This window comes from Chiloscyllium punctatum, chromosome 15 (genome assembly GCF_047496795.1).
Source record: "Chiloscyllium punctatum isolate Juve2018m chromosome 15, sChiPun1.3, whole genome shotgun sequence".
In the NCBI taxonomy this organism is placed as follows: domain Eukaryota; kingdom Metazoa; phylum Chordata; class Chondrichthyes; order Orectolobiformes; family Hemiscylliidae; genus Chiloscyllium; species Chiloscyllium punctatum.
Window position 1 is genome coordinate 87391669 of NC_092753.1, and position 16893 is coordinate 87408561.

A 16893-nucleotide genomic window follows, 5' to 3' on the forward strand; every position below is an offset into this window, starting at 1 on the left:
TGACAAAGAGGCGTGCAATCACTAAAGTCTGACAGGATAGGACTGAAGATATAAACAGAAGAGTGTAGCAGCATTACAGCGCAGTACAGGCTCTTTGGCTCTCGATGAAACTCGTGTTCATTCAAATCCCAGATGAATGCTAGAGTTTCATCAAGGGCTGAAGAGCCTGTACTGTGCTGTAATGCTGCTACACTCTTCTGTTTATATCTTCAGTCCTTTCCCGTCAAGCTTTGGTGATTGCACACCTCTTTGCCACCTCTGCATCTCTTTTCTCTCATTCCTTTTTGTATCTTTAAACATTTTTCAATTGAACTTTTTTCAATGTTTTGAATTGAACATTAGAACTTGAATATGAGATAATGGTAAAAAGTCTGCATTAAGGCTCTTTATCTGAATGCACATAGCATTTGAACCAAGATGGATGAGTTGACAAATATAAATGAATTATCAAGTTGTAAATAAATGTAACTTGATCGCGATTACAGAGACACAGTTGCAGAGTGCAGTGCCCAAGATTGTGAATCTAATATTGAAACGTGTTTGATGTTATGAAAGGATAGACAAAAAAGAAAAGGAGGTAGAAGAATGTTATTAACAAAGTACAATGGTGAACAGTGATGGGGGTGCAATAGATCGTGATGTGAAATTAATTTGGGTGGAGGTCAGAAATTACAGGGGAAAGAAGTCATAGGTGAAAGTTCATCAATTGCCCCTGAAGAAACACCTCAGGGTTGAACAAAGTATAAATCAGAAAATAATGAAGGGATGTAAGAAGCCATCGACTACAATTATCATGCATGATTTTAATCTACATACTGACTGGATAAGTCAGAAGTGGGACTAGATTGGGTTGGGATATCTGGTCGGCATGGACGGGTTGGACCAAAGGGTCTGTTTCCATGCTGTACATCTCTATGACTCTATGAGATGGGCAAGGGTAATTTGAAAATTAGATTTGTGGAGTCCTCCAGAGATTTTTTTTTCTTAGAGCAGCACATTGCAGAATCTACCTGTGAAAGGGATTTTCAGTTTGGGTAATATGCAATGAGGTAGGCTCATTAAGGAAACTCATAGTTAAAGATCCTGTAGTGAGTAGCAATTACAACGGTTGAAATTCAAACTTATTTTGAGGGAGATCAACTCAAATCTCAAACCAATGTCCTCAACTTAAATTAGGCTAATTGCAGAGGTATGAGGAAAGGATTGTCTAAAACATGTTGGGAAAATAGATTGAGGGAAATGTCATTTGAGATGTGGAAGCAGATATTTTAGCAGCCATTTTGCAATACTCGGCAAACTTTATTCCGGTCAAATTGAAGAACTCTATGAGAAGAATGAACGATCCATGGTTAACAAAGGCAGTCAAAGAGAATATTCAACTGAAATCTAATCTTTAAAAAGCACTGAAAACTTGTGATAGACCAGAGGATCAGGAATTCTTTTAGGAACAAGCAGCAGAGGCCTAAAAAGCTAATAAAAAAGAAAATTGATTATGAATGGAAATTGGGATATCAAAACCAATAGCAAGTGCCTCTACAGGTATATAAAGAGAAAGAGAGGAGCCAAAGTGAATGTGAGACCCTGGATAATGAGACTGTGGAATTGATAGCAAGGAACAGGGAAATGGCAGATAATTCAAACTAATACTTTGCATCAGTTTTCATAGTGCAGGATATGGTAAACATCCCAAAGAGAACAGATAAGGAAGGGATGGGATGAAAAAGCTTGTAACACAGTCACTATCAGGAAGGACTAAGTATTTGACAAACTGAAGGCAAGTGGCCAGGATGTGAGGAACTCCATCCAAGGTTATGAAAGGGAGTGGCTGCAGGAACAGTGGAACCATTGATCCAAGATTTCCAAAACTCACTGGATTCCAGGAGGTTGCCAGCACATTGGAAAACCATAAATGTGATGTACTGTTCAAGAAGGTAGCAAGACAGAAAACAGAAAACTATAGAGTAGTTAGCCCAACATCTGTCCTTGGGAAAATGCGAGAGCCCATTGTTTGACAAAGTTACACAAAGTCTTTGAGGATAGAGCAAGATGAGTTGATAAAGGGGAACCAACAGATGTAGTGCATTTGAATTTCCAGAAAGCATTGGATAGTTGCACAATATAGTAAGTCAGTGCACAAGATAAACTCTATTGTGATGAGGACATCAGAAGTCTGCAAGGGGGTATGGCTGGATTTAGTAAGTGAGCAAATATTTGGCAGATGGAGTTTAATGTAGGAAGGGTGATGTCATGTAGCTTGGTAGGAAGAATCAAAAGGCAGACTATTATTTAAATGGAGAGAAACTCCAAAAAAGTGTAGCATGGAAGGGTCTGACTATTTTTCTTCATGAAATTCAGTTAACATGCAAGTGTAGCAAGTAATTAAGGTAACATGGCTTTCCAATGAAAAGAATTAAAAATTGCAACCTGAGAAGTTACTGCAAGAAAACAATGGACAACCTGGCCTCCCTTTGGTCTCTGGTGAAGGGATTTGATATGGACTACTTCTTCCTTCTGCCTCCTAACAATGACTGCACTTCACTGGGACCATGCTGAGATCATGAAACTTGCTGCAAGAAGTACAAATACATTTCTCCTTTCCTATTTTCATTCTCTCTCCTGGGAGAGTTGGTTGCTAGGGTTTGACAGCCCAGTTTGTGCTCCAGCAGAAACCATTTGCATTCTCAGACATTTTTACTAGTTCCACATATGTGCTGCCCACAACCATCTTGATTGAATCTTTCAGGCAAGGGATACCTAGCCTGCTGTGCTTGTGTTTTATTTTGTCTGTTTAGAATCCCTACAGTGTGGAAACAGGCTCTTCAGCCCAACAAATCCACACCTTCCCTCCAGAGAGTAACCCACCCAGACCCATTCTCCTATCCTATATTTACCCCTGACTAATGCACCTAACCTACACATCCCTGGACACTATGGGAAATTTAGCACAGCCAATTCACCTGACCTGCACATCTTTGGATTGTGGGAGGAAACCAGAGTACACAGATAAGGGAAGAATGTGTAAACTCCATGTAGATAGTCACCCAAGGCTGGAATCAAACCTGGGTTCCTGGCGCTGAGAGACAGTAGTGCGAACCACTGAACCACCGTGCCACGTTTTGAAGGATGACTCAATTAGAACTATTCCCTCATTTGTTCCTCGCAGCGGGAATGGCTAACTGGTTAATGAAGGAGGTGGTCATCAGCTTATAGTCTGCTGGCAGAAATAAGACCACAGGAAGTAGGTGGAAAAACTGGAAGGTTCATGAGGTAGTTGATGGAGCATATCATCAAACCGAGCAACGTCCATTTTGCTACAGGAATTTCAATAAATAACATTCACAAGTGCAACTGCAGTGCAATATTATTGAAAGAATAAAGCATAAAAGGTTTTGTGTAAATAATCCTGATGTGCTTCAAAGACATTTACATTAAAGAGCTCTGGTGTGCTTTGAGCCCTGCAACAGACCAAAATTAGGTCAATTTCGATTTTCTGTCTCTCAGTAAACCTAAACTTTTACCTTGCCCACAGTCCTGATCAATCCTGAGAACAAATGCCCTGGCTGGCTCAATTTCTTTGCCACCCCCCAAGATAATAATACCATACACATTACCATTAAGTCAATTCACTCATGTTCCTTTCGGGAAACAGTGCTTCAAAGTGTTTATTTTCATTGAGACCAGAGCAACTGATTCCCATGCATCCTGACATCAAACAAAGCGGTGTAGGGAGACGCATAGGCTGTCTCAATCACACCTTCACCTGTCAACCTTTGATTTTATTATCCAATTCAAGCAGGTGGGCAGGTGGCTACATCAAAATAAGTTATAAATCACATGATACATGCATAACAACAAGAAGAATAAAGCTGTCAACAAAGGTTAATCTCGAGTACAGACCTGCTTGTGTGATTTACCTCTGAAGCCTTTGTAATTAAGTGTTTGTACTCATTCTGGGGGGGTTGGAGGAAATACATACTGCAGATTTGTGAGCATCTGGAATGGGAAAAGACAGAATAATTATGGTGAAGGGTCACTGCATGAATTATGATCATATCTTTTCAGTTGTGATCTATCAACATTGACGTTATGAGAAAGATGTAATCTTTATGCAACAGCTCATGTATCCTCAGGACATCTACTGCAAAGCAAGGAAGTTATCCTCAGATATTTATCTCTTACCCAGCAACACAATAACAAATTATCTGACCATTATCACATTGCTGTTTGTGGAAATTTGCTGTTTGAAAATTGGCTACCACATGCCTTCCATTTCAGCAGTGACTACACTTCACAAAGTACGTTTTTGATTGCAAGTCCTTTAAGACATGCAGATGCTGTGATGATGTTGCATTAACACAAAATTTGCTTTTTTCATTGTTCATGCCATTGAAAAATTTGATGTGTCACCCTCTCCCCGTCTATTCAGACAAACTCAGGGCAGCAAGAGCCCACAAGTAGCAACGAACTCAATGACATGCCTTTGGGATCTTAGGCCATCAGGAGGACTTCCTTCCAACTGTAGGACAGTTTACATCTAACGGGTGGCACGGTGGCACAGTGGTTAGCACTGCTGTCTCACAGCGCTAGAGACCCGGGTTCAATTCCAGCCTCAGGCAACTGACTGTGCAAACTCCACACATTCTCCCCCTGTCTGTGTGGGTTTCCTCTGGGTGCTCCGGTTTCCTCCCACCGTCCAAAAATGTTCAGGTTAGGTGGATTGGCCGTGCTAAATTGCCAGTAGTGTTAGCTGAAGCGATAAATGTAGGGGAATGGGTCTGGGTGGGTGGCGGGTCGGTGTGGACTTGTTGGGCCGAAGGGCCTGTTTCCACACTGTAAGTAATCTAATCTAAGAAAAAGTAAAGGACAATTGAGGTTTTGGTTTAATAGACGATCCAACCAAAATAAAAATACTTCCAACAGTACTGCACCCACCCAGTGTTCCAGAACAATTGAAAAATACTGCAGATGCTACAAATCAGAAATAAACATTGAAAGTGCTGTAAAGATTCAGCAGAGTGCAGAATAATGTGATTCCCATCTGCAACATGACTAGTCAAGATGTATACAGATAAAATGATGGTATTGATGCTGTATAATTGTGGGAGAGAACTGAAAGGTTTGAACAGAAATTCAAGAGCATCTAGATGGAGCTGTAAATAAATAGCTCTTAGAAAAAGTTGCATAAACTCAAAGGACTTCTTATGGAGGTCTGACTGACACGGGCCATTATGGAATTTGTGCAAAATTGGATGAAAAGTTGACCTGTGGAGTTGGGAGTAACTCATTTCATTTGGAATATTGCCTTTCATTGCTAGAGGGATGAAGTTTCAAAACAGTTTCAAAACTGCAGCCATATGGGATGCTAGTGAGATCACACCTGGAGTGGTGTGTACAGTCTTGGTCTCCTTACTGAGACAGGATGACCTGGCACTGGAGGGGGTGCAGAGGAGGTTCACTAGGTTGATTCTAGAGTAGCAAGGGTTAGTTTATGAGAAGATTTTGAGTAAACTAGGACTTGGAAGTTAGAAGAATGAGGGGGGAATCTTATAGAAACATGTACAATTATGAAAGGTATAGCTAAGAAAGAAGCAGGAGGTTGTTTCCACTGGTGGATGAAACTAGAACTCGGGGGCAGAGACTCAAAATAAGGGGGAACAGAATTAAGATTGAGTTGAGGAGAAATTTCTTCACCCAAATTGTTGAGAATTTGTGGAATTCCCTCAGCAGTGAGGCAGTTGAATATTTTTAAGGAAAGATAGACAGATTTTTGAACAGTAAAGGAATTAAGGGTTATGGTGAGCAGGAAGATAAGTGGAGCGGAATCTAGGAAAATGTCAGCCATGATCTTATTGAATGGCAGAGTAGGCTCAAGGAGCCAGATGGCCTACTCCTGCTCCTAGTTCTTACGTTTCTTAGTTTTTTAGCTGAGTGGCGTGGTGAGTTTCTCGCTAGGCAGTGTTGAGTTGTTAGTTAAAGAGGATTACTGCTTGTTAAGTGATGTGTTAGCATTGTAGCTTGACTCATTCATCTTTCTCGCTTACCATAAAAGCCAAACAAGCTGGATGTTGAGGTACATGGACATAGAAATAAGAACAGATACCTGGTGACTTCAACTTGCCACTGGCTGCAAGGAGTAGCAGGATTCTCAGCATGCTCCATTGGCACCAGGTACACACGACCCATGTCTCACAAAATTCATTGAGTTTTTTGAGGAAGTGAAGATGATTGATGCCGGGGGGGGGGGCAGTGGATATTGTCTACATTGACTTTTGGCAAGGTCTGTCATGGTATATTGGCCCAGAGGATCTAATTGCATGGAATTGGCAAGTTGGATCCAAAATTGGCTTGGACAATAGAAGACAGAGGGTAGTTGTGGAGGGGTGTTGCTCTAACTGGATATCTGTGACCAATGATGCTCCACAAGGATCAATACTGGGACCCATGTTGTTGATTACTTATATAAGTATGAATGACTTTAGATGGAACTGTTGCAGATCTAATTAGTACATTTACAGACAACATAAAAATTGATGTGGTTGAAAATAGTGAGGAAAGTTATCAAAGGACATGGCAGGATAAAGATCAGTTGGAAAGTTAGACAGAGAAATGGCAGATGATGTTTAATGCAGGCACGTGCAAGGTGCTGTATTTTGCGAGGTCAATGTGATAGGAGAGCATGCAGTAAATGGCAGGATTCTGAAGAACATTGATATTCAAGGGTCTTAGGGTAAAAGGTCATAGCTCCTTAAAAATGGCAACACAAGTGAATAAGATGATAAAGACAACATGCTGCTTGCTTGCATCGGTCAGGGATTGGGTATAAAAGATAGCAAGCCATGTTGCAGCAGCAGAAGATTATAAGACCATAAGACATAGGATCAGAGTTAGACCATTCAGCGCATCGAGTCTGCTCCACTATTTGACCATGGCTGATATGTTTCTCTATTCTCCTGCCTTCTCTCCATAGCCCTTACTAATCACTAGTTTGATTTCACGTACTAACAGATTTAAGAAAAGCTTCTTCCCTGCTATTATCAGATTTACGAAGGACCCCTCATAAAGTTGATCTTTCTCTGCACCTTCTGGCCTGGACAGAGTGGATATTGGGAAGATGTTTCCATTAGGAGAGACTATGACCCAAGGGCACAGCCTTAGAGTAAAGGGAAGACCTTTTGGATCGGAGATAAGGAGAAACTTCTTCAGCCAGAGAGTGGTGAATCGATGGAATTCATTGCCACAGAAGGCTGTAGAGGCCAGGTCATTGGGTATATTTAAGACTGAGATAGATAGGTTCCTGAGTATCAAGGGGATCAAGAATTACGGGGAGAAAGCGGGAGAATGGGTTTGAGAAACTTATCAGCCATGATTGAATGGCAGAGCAGATTCGATGGGCTGAATGACCTAATTTCTGCTCTTATGTCTTATGGTCTTAAGGTCTTATGGTGTTCTCTGTAGCTATAACATTGTATACTGCATTCTGTACTATTGCCCTGACATATTTACGTAAGATATAGTTGTCTGGATAGCACACAAAATAGTACTTGTCATTGTATATTAGTACATGTGACAATAATAAATCATATCCAATCAAACGTCTTCTCCATGTCCATTTTATTCAGGTCTTTCAGTATTCTGGAAGTTCCAATCAGATGCCCCTCATCCTTCAAAACTTTGTTGAGTACAGACCCAGAGTCCTCAACTGCTCCTCATATGACAGGAGGATCTGCCAAAAGATAGAGAGCTATCTCACTGCACAATGACACCAGCTTGTGCCAGCTGTCTGCATGGCAAACACACTGCATATTTGTTCAACCAAATGATTGTGTAGTTACTGAATGGAGGCTAATCCTCAGACCAACCTTAGTCAAGGGGAACAGAAGTGCATACCCATAAATGACTCAGATCCTGAACGGTAAGAGCATTGATGAGGAAGTTAGGGGAAGCACGTGAGATTGACAGTGAGGATCCTCGTACCATTGAGAGCAAATGTCCCATTTTCCAAACAGGGTTTGAATGATGGGATTCTCACTAGTGAGCAGGGAGAGGCCTATTAGTATGTATTAGTATGCATCAATAGCTTGTTACGACATTGTCTCACCTCATTGATAAGCAGTTTCCCATTCTCCTGCTCCCTTCCTCCAGGTAAAAACTAGGTAGGGACAATTCCTGACATGAACACCAGATGGGGATCTGATGACTCCAATTTACCCCCTCTGTGCCTCCATCTATCACCAACATCTCAATGCAGGTCCCATGAGCAGTGCCTGCATCTAGGAGCCTGTCAGTAATGCAGGGTGCCACTGGCCCTCAGTCTGACATATTTGTGATGAATAAAATGAACCATATAGGATAGCTACAGAGTGCCAGCACTTGACTGGGGGAATGTAACTGATCATTGTAGATTGCACCAGTGACAGGAAGTCCCAGCATTGACTAATATGTCCCACCTGTGGCAAGGGGGGAGTTATCGGTCAGCGGGCTCTATAGCTGTCTGATGCATAGTCAATGGAGCAAGTCTGGGACTTGAGAAGACTTGCTAGAGTTCATAAAGAGACACCCTCCAGGAATCTCACCAAAAAAATGACCGTAATTTCTGGTAAGATCCAGCCCAATAATCCAGGGGTGGACTCACCAGTCTTCTACACAACTGAAGACAGACTTTGTTGCTCCTGTACTCAAATCCCCTTGTGTTCAACATATCAATTATCTTTCCAATTGCTTGCTGTGCATTCAAGATAGCTTTTAGCAAATTATGAGCAAGCAAATCTGAATCTAGCAGGGCATTAACAGTTTGCAATCTCTCACCATTGAAGAAGCACTCTGCACCTTTATATTTCCCACCAAAGTAGATGGCCTCATACTTATCTATACTGTATTTCAACTGCCATGCCCTTGCCCACTCACCCAGCCTGGTCAAACTCCCTTGGAGAGATAAGAAGCTGAGGCCATTGAGAAGGTTAAGAATGAAGAGTAGATTTGTGGGAGTTGTTCAAAAGTCATGGCACACTTTGATAAAGTAAGAAGAGAGAGATTGTTTCCACTGGAAGTGTCACTGAAGGAAACAGACTGAAGGATTTTGGCAAAATAATGAAAGGCAACATGTGGGAAATCATTCAGCAAAATATTGCGACCTAGAAAGCATTGGTTTCAAAGACTTATGGAAGCAGACATAATGTACAATTCAAAGTTTAATTCGATAAATGTGAAAGGGAAAAATATTACAGAGCCTAGGGAGATAGAAGAAGAGTCAGGTTGGTTTAGCAGCTTTACAAAAGAGCTAGCACAGACATGATAGGCCGAATGGTCTCTTTACATGATGTATCATTCAATCACACTAAGATGTACAGTAGGAGTGTAATGTTTATAATGTGAATGTGTTTCCTGTTTGCTATTTTGGCCTGCTTAGTTCCCAAATAGTAGGCATGCTGACACTGAATAGACTACAATCCTCTATCTCTGTCATGAGGCTACAAGTACACTTAAAATGCTAAACATGCAAGGCTGTGGGCAATTGCTGGAAAATGGGGTTAGAACTGTTTGGTGATTATTTCTAACTGGCACAGACTTGATGGGCTAAAGGGTTTCTTTCAGACTGTAAACCTCTCTGACTAGTAACTGAGTTAAACTTACAAAATTTAAACTTGAGGGCAGCACTGTGGCTCAGTGGTTAGGACTGTTGTCTCACAGAAATGAGGACTTGGGTTTGGTTCCACCCTTTTGAGTGACTGCCTGAGTGGAGTTTGCATGTTCGCCCTGTATCTGTGCAGGTTTCCTCTGGTCTTCTCCCACAGTCCAAAGATGTGCAGGCTAGGTGGATTGGCCTTGGGAAATGCAGTGTTATGAGACACAGTAAGGGGTGGGTCTCGGTGGAATACTATTCAGAGGGCAACGAAGACTTGATGGACCAAATGGCCTCTTTTCACACAGGAGGGATTCTATAAAATCAGAAAATGCTGCAGTACCTCAGCAGATCTGGCAGGATCGGTAGACAGAGAGGGGAAAAATAGAATTAATGTTTCAAGTCTGACGTGACTTGTCTTCAGAACTGAAAGAGGCTAAAATGGTGGGTTTTATCTTATTGACGGAGGAGGAGCTATAGAAACAGACTGTGAGGGTGCTGAGTGTCATACAAAAAGAAAGTAGTACTGATGGGAAAGGAGAGATAGAGATGGAACATGGATGTAAATGAAAGTGAGAAAATAAAAATGGGTTCGTTCTGCTGAGAGCAAAGCCAATGAGACACAAAAAAGACCTGGCAGCGGAGGGAGTAGGGATATAAGAAAAATGGAGAACCCCAGGTTAGATTAGATCCCCTACAGTGTGGAAACAGGCCCTTCGGCCCAACAAGTCCACACCAACCCTCCTAAAAGTAACCCACCCAGACCCATTTCCCTCTCACTAATGCACCTAACACTACAGGCAATTTAGCATGGCCAATACACCTAACTTGCACATCTTTGGATTGTGGGAGGAAACCGGAGCACCCGAAGGAAACCCATGAAGACACAGGGAGAATGTGCAAACTCCAAACAGGCAGGTAAAAATGATGCTGGAAACCCGAGTCTGGATTAGAGTGGTGCTGGAAAAGCACAGCAGGTCAGGCAGCATCCGAGGAGCAGGAAATTGCAACTGCCTGTGTGGATTAGAGTGGTGCTGGAAAAGCACAGCAGGTCAGGCAGCATCCAAGGAGCAGGAGATTTTCCAGGAAATTTCCTGCTCCTTGGATGCTGCCTGACCTGCTGTGCTTTTCCAGCACCACTCTAATCCACACAGGCAGTTGCCCAAGGCGGGAATTGAACCGAGGTCCCTAGCGCTGTGAGGCAGCATTGCTAGCCACGGAGCCACCGTGCCACTCCAAGAGGTGGCATAAATCGTGGGATTTATTTCCGAAGAGGTGTTGCAAAGAGATCCAGGGTGAGCATCTCTATTCATTACTATTAGGCTCTGAAGGTGTAGAATTCAATATTACATTCTTAAGGCTCCCATGTGGAAGGCCAATGAAATATTATCCTTCCACCTTGGGTTGGTGGAACACTGCATTCACGCAAGAACAGAAATGTTAGCATGGAAGCAGGGTGCTTTATTGAAATGGCGAGCAACTGAGAAGTTGGGGTCATTCCTATGGACAGAATCGAGCTATTCCACAAAAGGATCACCCAGACTGAATTTGATCTCATCGATGTACAGGAGATCACATTGCGAGCAGAAAATACAGTCAAGTATTATTTGACTGTAATATTTTGATTACAGTATGAGAGGCGACATGTGGGAAATTATGCAGCAAATTATTGTGACCTGGAAAACATTGGCTCAAAGATTTTTGGAAGAGTGATTACAGTGATGAGAGGTGACATGTGGGAAATTATATGGGACTTAATTGAAAGAAGTACAATTAAAAGTAAAATGGCGTTTGACCTGGAAGGTGTCTTTGGGGTCTTGGACGTTGAGGAGGGAGAATGAGAATAGGCGAGAATGACACTTACTGCAATTGCATAGGAAACTGGCATGGAAGAGTGAAGAAATATTGGAAGTGATGGTGGAGTGGGCCAGCATATTCCAGAGTGAATGGCTTCTGTAGAATGCAGACAGCAGAGGAAAGCAGAAACAGTGTTTGGTGGTGGCACCTTGCTGAAGGTTGTTTGAAGTGGTGGAAGATGATCCTTTGAATGCAGAGTTTGTTAGAGTGGAAAGTGAGGACAAGGAGATCCCTACCTTGCTTCTGGGAGGGAGCATTTTCTGTTTATACTTCACATTTACAGCAACCACAGTCATATTGCTTTCACTTAAATCAAACTAGCACTTTAGAGTGAAGCTGTGGAACACTCAAAAGTTCTTTTAAGCTCAACTGGATAAATATCTCTCTCCTTGTGACCTCAGATTAATTATCTCTTCAGCACTCCTTTGAAGTAAACTACAGGTACTTAATTAGTTTTCATCCTCTATTTAATTTACTGGAGAGTGGGAAAATAAAAGCTTCTATAATTTTTTTTCTCAGAAAATAAATAGGTTGCCCTTTTAAATTAAACTTTACGTTAATGACAGTACTTACATTAATGGCTGCTCTTCCTTTAATAGTAGTCTTTGTACCTGTAATAATATCATAGATAGTCCATGAAGAGATGCTTATGTTTCTTTCTCTCATTAAAACAAACGTTTTAGTGTTGGAATCCATGGGCGGTCCTATAGTCCAGGTGTGTGACAACTATACCTAGCTTTGGATAAATTTTGTTGTGCAGAGACAATGGAGCAAATTATAAGGTGGAATATTAAGTTTCTTTTCCCACCAGTTTACAAAGTCATCAAAACTTAGAGATGGTGAAAGAAAATTTTATGGAAGAAACATGTATTGAGTCATAATATATGTTACATATGGAAAATGAGGAAATTTTAACTCCTGGGAAAAGGTGAGGAAAGCAATGTAACGAGTATGCAGGTCAAAAGGATAACAAGCCTGATTTAAAAGATTTTTAACAATAAAATTCTTAAGAGTTGGATCTCATTAACTTGTTCTTGGCAAAATTCTTGAAAGCTTGAAATGAGATTTCTGCAATGGCTCCTTTTCCTGATCCCAAACTTCTACTTCAGGTGTGCTTCAAGGATCTATCCTCATCCTCCTATTCTGTCTCTATGTGCTGCTCCTCTGTCAGATTATCTTAAAGGTACAGGCTTAACCTACACAGTTTCCACAGGTAACACCCCCCCAGTCCTACCTCACCACCATGCTTCTCAACTCGTGCACTAAACAATCATTTGGGTTAGCGACAGCGCTTTTTGTAGGAGAGTTTCATGACTCTGCCCTTTTTATTGAGAAGCCCAGCTCTGAAATACTCCATTGAAAGACCTGGCTCTGGTTTTAAGTTTGTATCACCTTATCATGAATTCCCTAGCATGGATGGTGGCAGGTAGATCACTCTACGCTGTCTTGTCAAGTCAAGGTAAACTAGATGTCCCAGATGGAATGCAACTAGCTCAATACACAACATAATAGATCTAGTATCTTTGTCATGATTGAGCCCAACTTCTGCCAAAGTCTTCTCTGTGGGAAACCTTCAGTAAATTCAACTAATACCAACAAGATTGGTGAGAATGAATCTATCAGTGCCATCTCAGATGGTGCTTTGGGGCATGACCATAATATATATCATGGTGATAAGAAGGGTAGACTTAGCCATAGCTACCAAGAGGAATAGATTGTTTTCCTGGTGATGTTATTGAGAGACACGAGACCAAGATGGATAGATGGAGTTGAAATACATATTATTTAGAGTCTAGAGTCATAGAAACATACAACGTGGAAACAGACCTTTGGGTCCAACTCATCTATATTGACCAGACCTAATCCCATTTGCCAGCATCTAGCCAATATCCCTCTGTATCCTTCCTATTCATGTGCCCATCACAGATGCCTTTGAAATGTTGTAATTGTATCAGCCTCCACCACTTCCACTGGCAGTGTACACACACCACCCTCTGCATGAAAACATTGCCTCTCACCTCCAATGCACCGGGGGAAAAAGCCCCAGCTTATTCAGCCTCTCCCTATAGCTCCAACCCTCCAGTCCCACACTGTCAGAAGGCAGCTCAGGGCCTGAAGTGACTTATAGATCATTACAATTAAATTGAGTGATGAAACAGGTTCAAGAGCTGAATGACCCTCTCTTTTACTTACATTCTCAGATTATTTTTCTCGTTCTGCCATAGCTATGGATTGAGAAGAGTTTTATTATCCATTTTTGATGATGGAAGGAAATTGTGATGGGAAGATAGCAGGGATTTGGGAATGCCGAGGGAGGCAGTAAATAGCTAGAGTTGGGTTTTCTATGACCATTGAAACAGGAGCCATACAATATTTGGATTTCTGTACAAGTGTTCTGTGTTAAAGTCTCATGATCAAAGTTGATACTATCAACATCCTGAGCTTTACCACTGACAAGAAAATGAACCTTGCCAGATATAAATAATGTGGCTTGAGGAGCAGGTCAGAGGCTAGAAGGTCTGCAGTGAGTCATTTACCTCCTGCCTCTCTAAAGCTGTCCACAAGGCACAAGTCAGGAGTGTGATAGAAGAATCCTCACTTCCCTAGATAACTGCAGCTCCAACAACACAAGAAACTTGTCACCATCCAGGACAAAGCAACCCACTTGACCAGCACTGCATCCACGTTCACTCCTTCTGAAGTTTCTCCACAGAGGCTAGTATCCTGTCACCAAATCACCCTTTATTTACACCTGGAAAGTCCTTGACATTGATCCCGCTCCCTCAGAGTCAGCCCTCAGAGTGTGAGGAAGTCTGACACTCCTGCTTTTATCTATCAGCGAGGGCCCCCTGATTGGATCTGTTAATCAGGTCCAATCAGGGAACTCATTTTATGAGGGCTACCTGACTGACCTTGGTACAATGTACTACATCCCACTCTTTCAGAGTCAGAGGACATAGGCTGGTTCTTTCTTTCTGTAGCTCCTCCTGCAATGTTTCCCCACCGGGTCAGGTTACTCTGCCTTGGATATAGTTGGCCTGTAATATACAGTAGCTGGTCTCTTGTGCCCAGAGCATCTCAGAAGAAATTCATTCTCTTCTTCTGGTGACTAAGGTCGAGGCGGCAGCATCCAATGTGTCCATCTCAGATTCTGAGGTCTTTTTAATGGTTGACAGAGGGAGAACCATGGGTTCCGCCACCTTTCTGACTGTCCTGAGGAGCTGAGCAGTTTGCTCCTGCCCCATTTGAGAGTTCCATATGGTCCACGTGCTTGTTCAGTGCCACCATACCAACCTGGTATTTATATGTCACTGATCCTGACATCATATTGACAATGCCTCTTATCAATGCAGGGCCATTCCTATGATTCCCACACCAAACTTCATCCCCTTTAGTAAACTCTCTCTCGCTTGATGGAGCCTTGTGTTCAGTATTGACTTTCCTGATGTCCTTTCATCTTGTACTCCCCTCCTCCCACCCACAGCAGGTCCAGGAAGATCAGGTTTAACCTGGTGCAGAGTCTTCTCCCCATTACTAAATCTACGGGAGCTATCTCTGAAGTAGCAGGCTGTTTACAATCATGGAGTTATAGACATGTACAGCACAGAAACCACCCCTTGGGTCCAATTCATCCATGCCAACCAGATATCCCAAGTTAATCTCAGTCCCATTTGCCAGCATTTGCTCCAATATCCCTCTAAACCCTTCCCATTTATATACCTATCCAGATGTCTTTTATGTTGTAATTGTACCAGCCTCCACCATTTCCTCTGGCAGCTCATTCCATACGCACACCACCCACTACATGATAAAATTTCCCCTTAGATCCCTTTTAAATCTTTCCCCTCTCACCCTAAACCTATGCGCTGTAGTTTTGGACTCCCCCACCTTGGGGAAAAGACCTTGTCTATTCACCCTATCCATGTCTCTCAAGATTTTATAAACCTCGATAATGTCACCCTTCAACCTCTGTCACTCCAGGGAAAACAGCCCCAGACTATTCAACCTCTCCCTATAGCTCAAACCCTCCAGCCCTGGCAGCATGCTTGTAAATCTTTTCTGAACCCTTTCAACTTTCACAACATCCTTCCGATAGCAGGGAGACCATAATTAAACACAGTATTCCAATAGTGGCCTAACCAATGTCCTGTACAGCTGCAACATGACCTCCTAACTCCTGTACTCAATGCACTGACCAATAATGGCAAGCATACCAAGTGCCTTCTTCACTATCCTATCTACCTGTGACTCCACTTTCAAGATACTATGAACTATGCACTCCAAGGTCTCTCTGTTCTTAAAGTCTTCAGATTTTGGAATGCTCTTTCTGCCAGGCAATTGGACAATGGTGCTGCCCTTACATGTTGAATGACATTTGACTTTAGAAAATATTCAAATTCTCTGCCATTAAACGATGGCCCAATGTTTGTGACCAACACTTCAGGGAGTCCATGCATTGCAACAAACGGGCAGTTTTCCTATCATTCCTGTGTTTGACAAATGAACACTATGCATGTCCAACCACTGAGTGGACGTCCACAATGACTAAAGACATTGAGCCCATGAAAGAACCTGCATAGTTGAAGTTTAACCAAGTGCAGGGTTTGCCCAGCCATTCCCATGAATGTGGGGAGCTGCTGGCAGTGCTTTTTGTCCTTGCTGGCGTTCTGGGCACTTTCCAACCAACACAGCTATGTCTACATCCAATCATGGCTACCAGACACACCTTCTCACCAAAGCCCTAGATAACCCTGGTGAAGTTCTGCCAGTGAACCTTGCCTGGGGACACTCACTCTTGCTCCTCATAATAATATGCCGTCCTCTACCGTGATCTGATCTCTCCAGGTCCAAAAAGGTTTCAATTCTGGTTGTGAAAGCCCTTTGGTTTCCCCATCACCAACAGACCTTTCTGCCTCCAAAGTCTGATATTATCTGGAAAATTTAAAACCATTACAGATTCTTCCAGTGATGTATCTGCCAGTGGAAGGCAGCTCAGTGCATCTGCATTTGCTACTCAGCCTGCCAGAATATGTTCCAACTTGTAACTACACACACTTCATTTCAGAGTCCACCACTGAATTCAGCCTGAAACTATGGATGGCAAAACTGTGTCCTCTTTTAGAAGACCTAACAAGGGCTTATGATCTGTTATTAGAACAAATTCAGGTTCATAAAAGTATTGGTAGAACTTCCTGACTCTAAGTATGACTGCCAAACCTTCCTTCTGAGTGTATTTATGCTCTACATTAGCCAAAATCCTAGATGCAGACGCTATTAGGTGCTCCTCTCCATTAGGCCACCTACGAGCTAAGCAAAAGTGAGGACTGCAGATGCTGGAGATCAGAGTCAAGATTAGAGTGTTGCTGGAAAAGCACAGCAGGTCAGGCAGCATCTGAGGAGCAGGAAAATCAATATTT

The 16893-nt window shown here is 42.3% G+C and overlaps 1 long non-coding RNA gene across 1 annotated transcript in view; it reads right to left on the reverse strand.

Annotated features, from left to right (window-relative positions):
- LOC140486492 (uncharacterized) overlaps nt 1-16893 on the reverse strand; it is a 139198-nt gene that overhangs the window by 103287 nt on the left and 19018 nt on the right. The window contains exon 2 of the long non-coding RNA XR_011962591.1: nt 3898-3993. This is a non-coding gene — a long non-coding RNA (uncharacterized lncRNA). The remainder of the gene's footprint in view (nt 1-3897; nt 3994-16893) is intronic.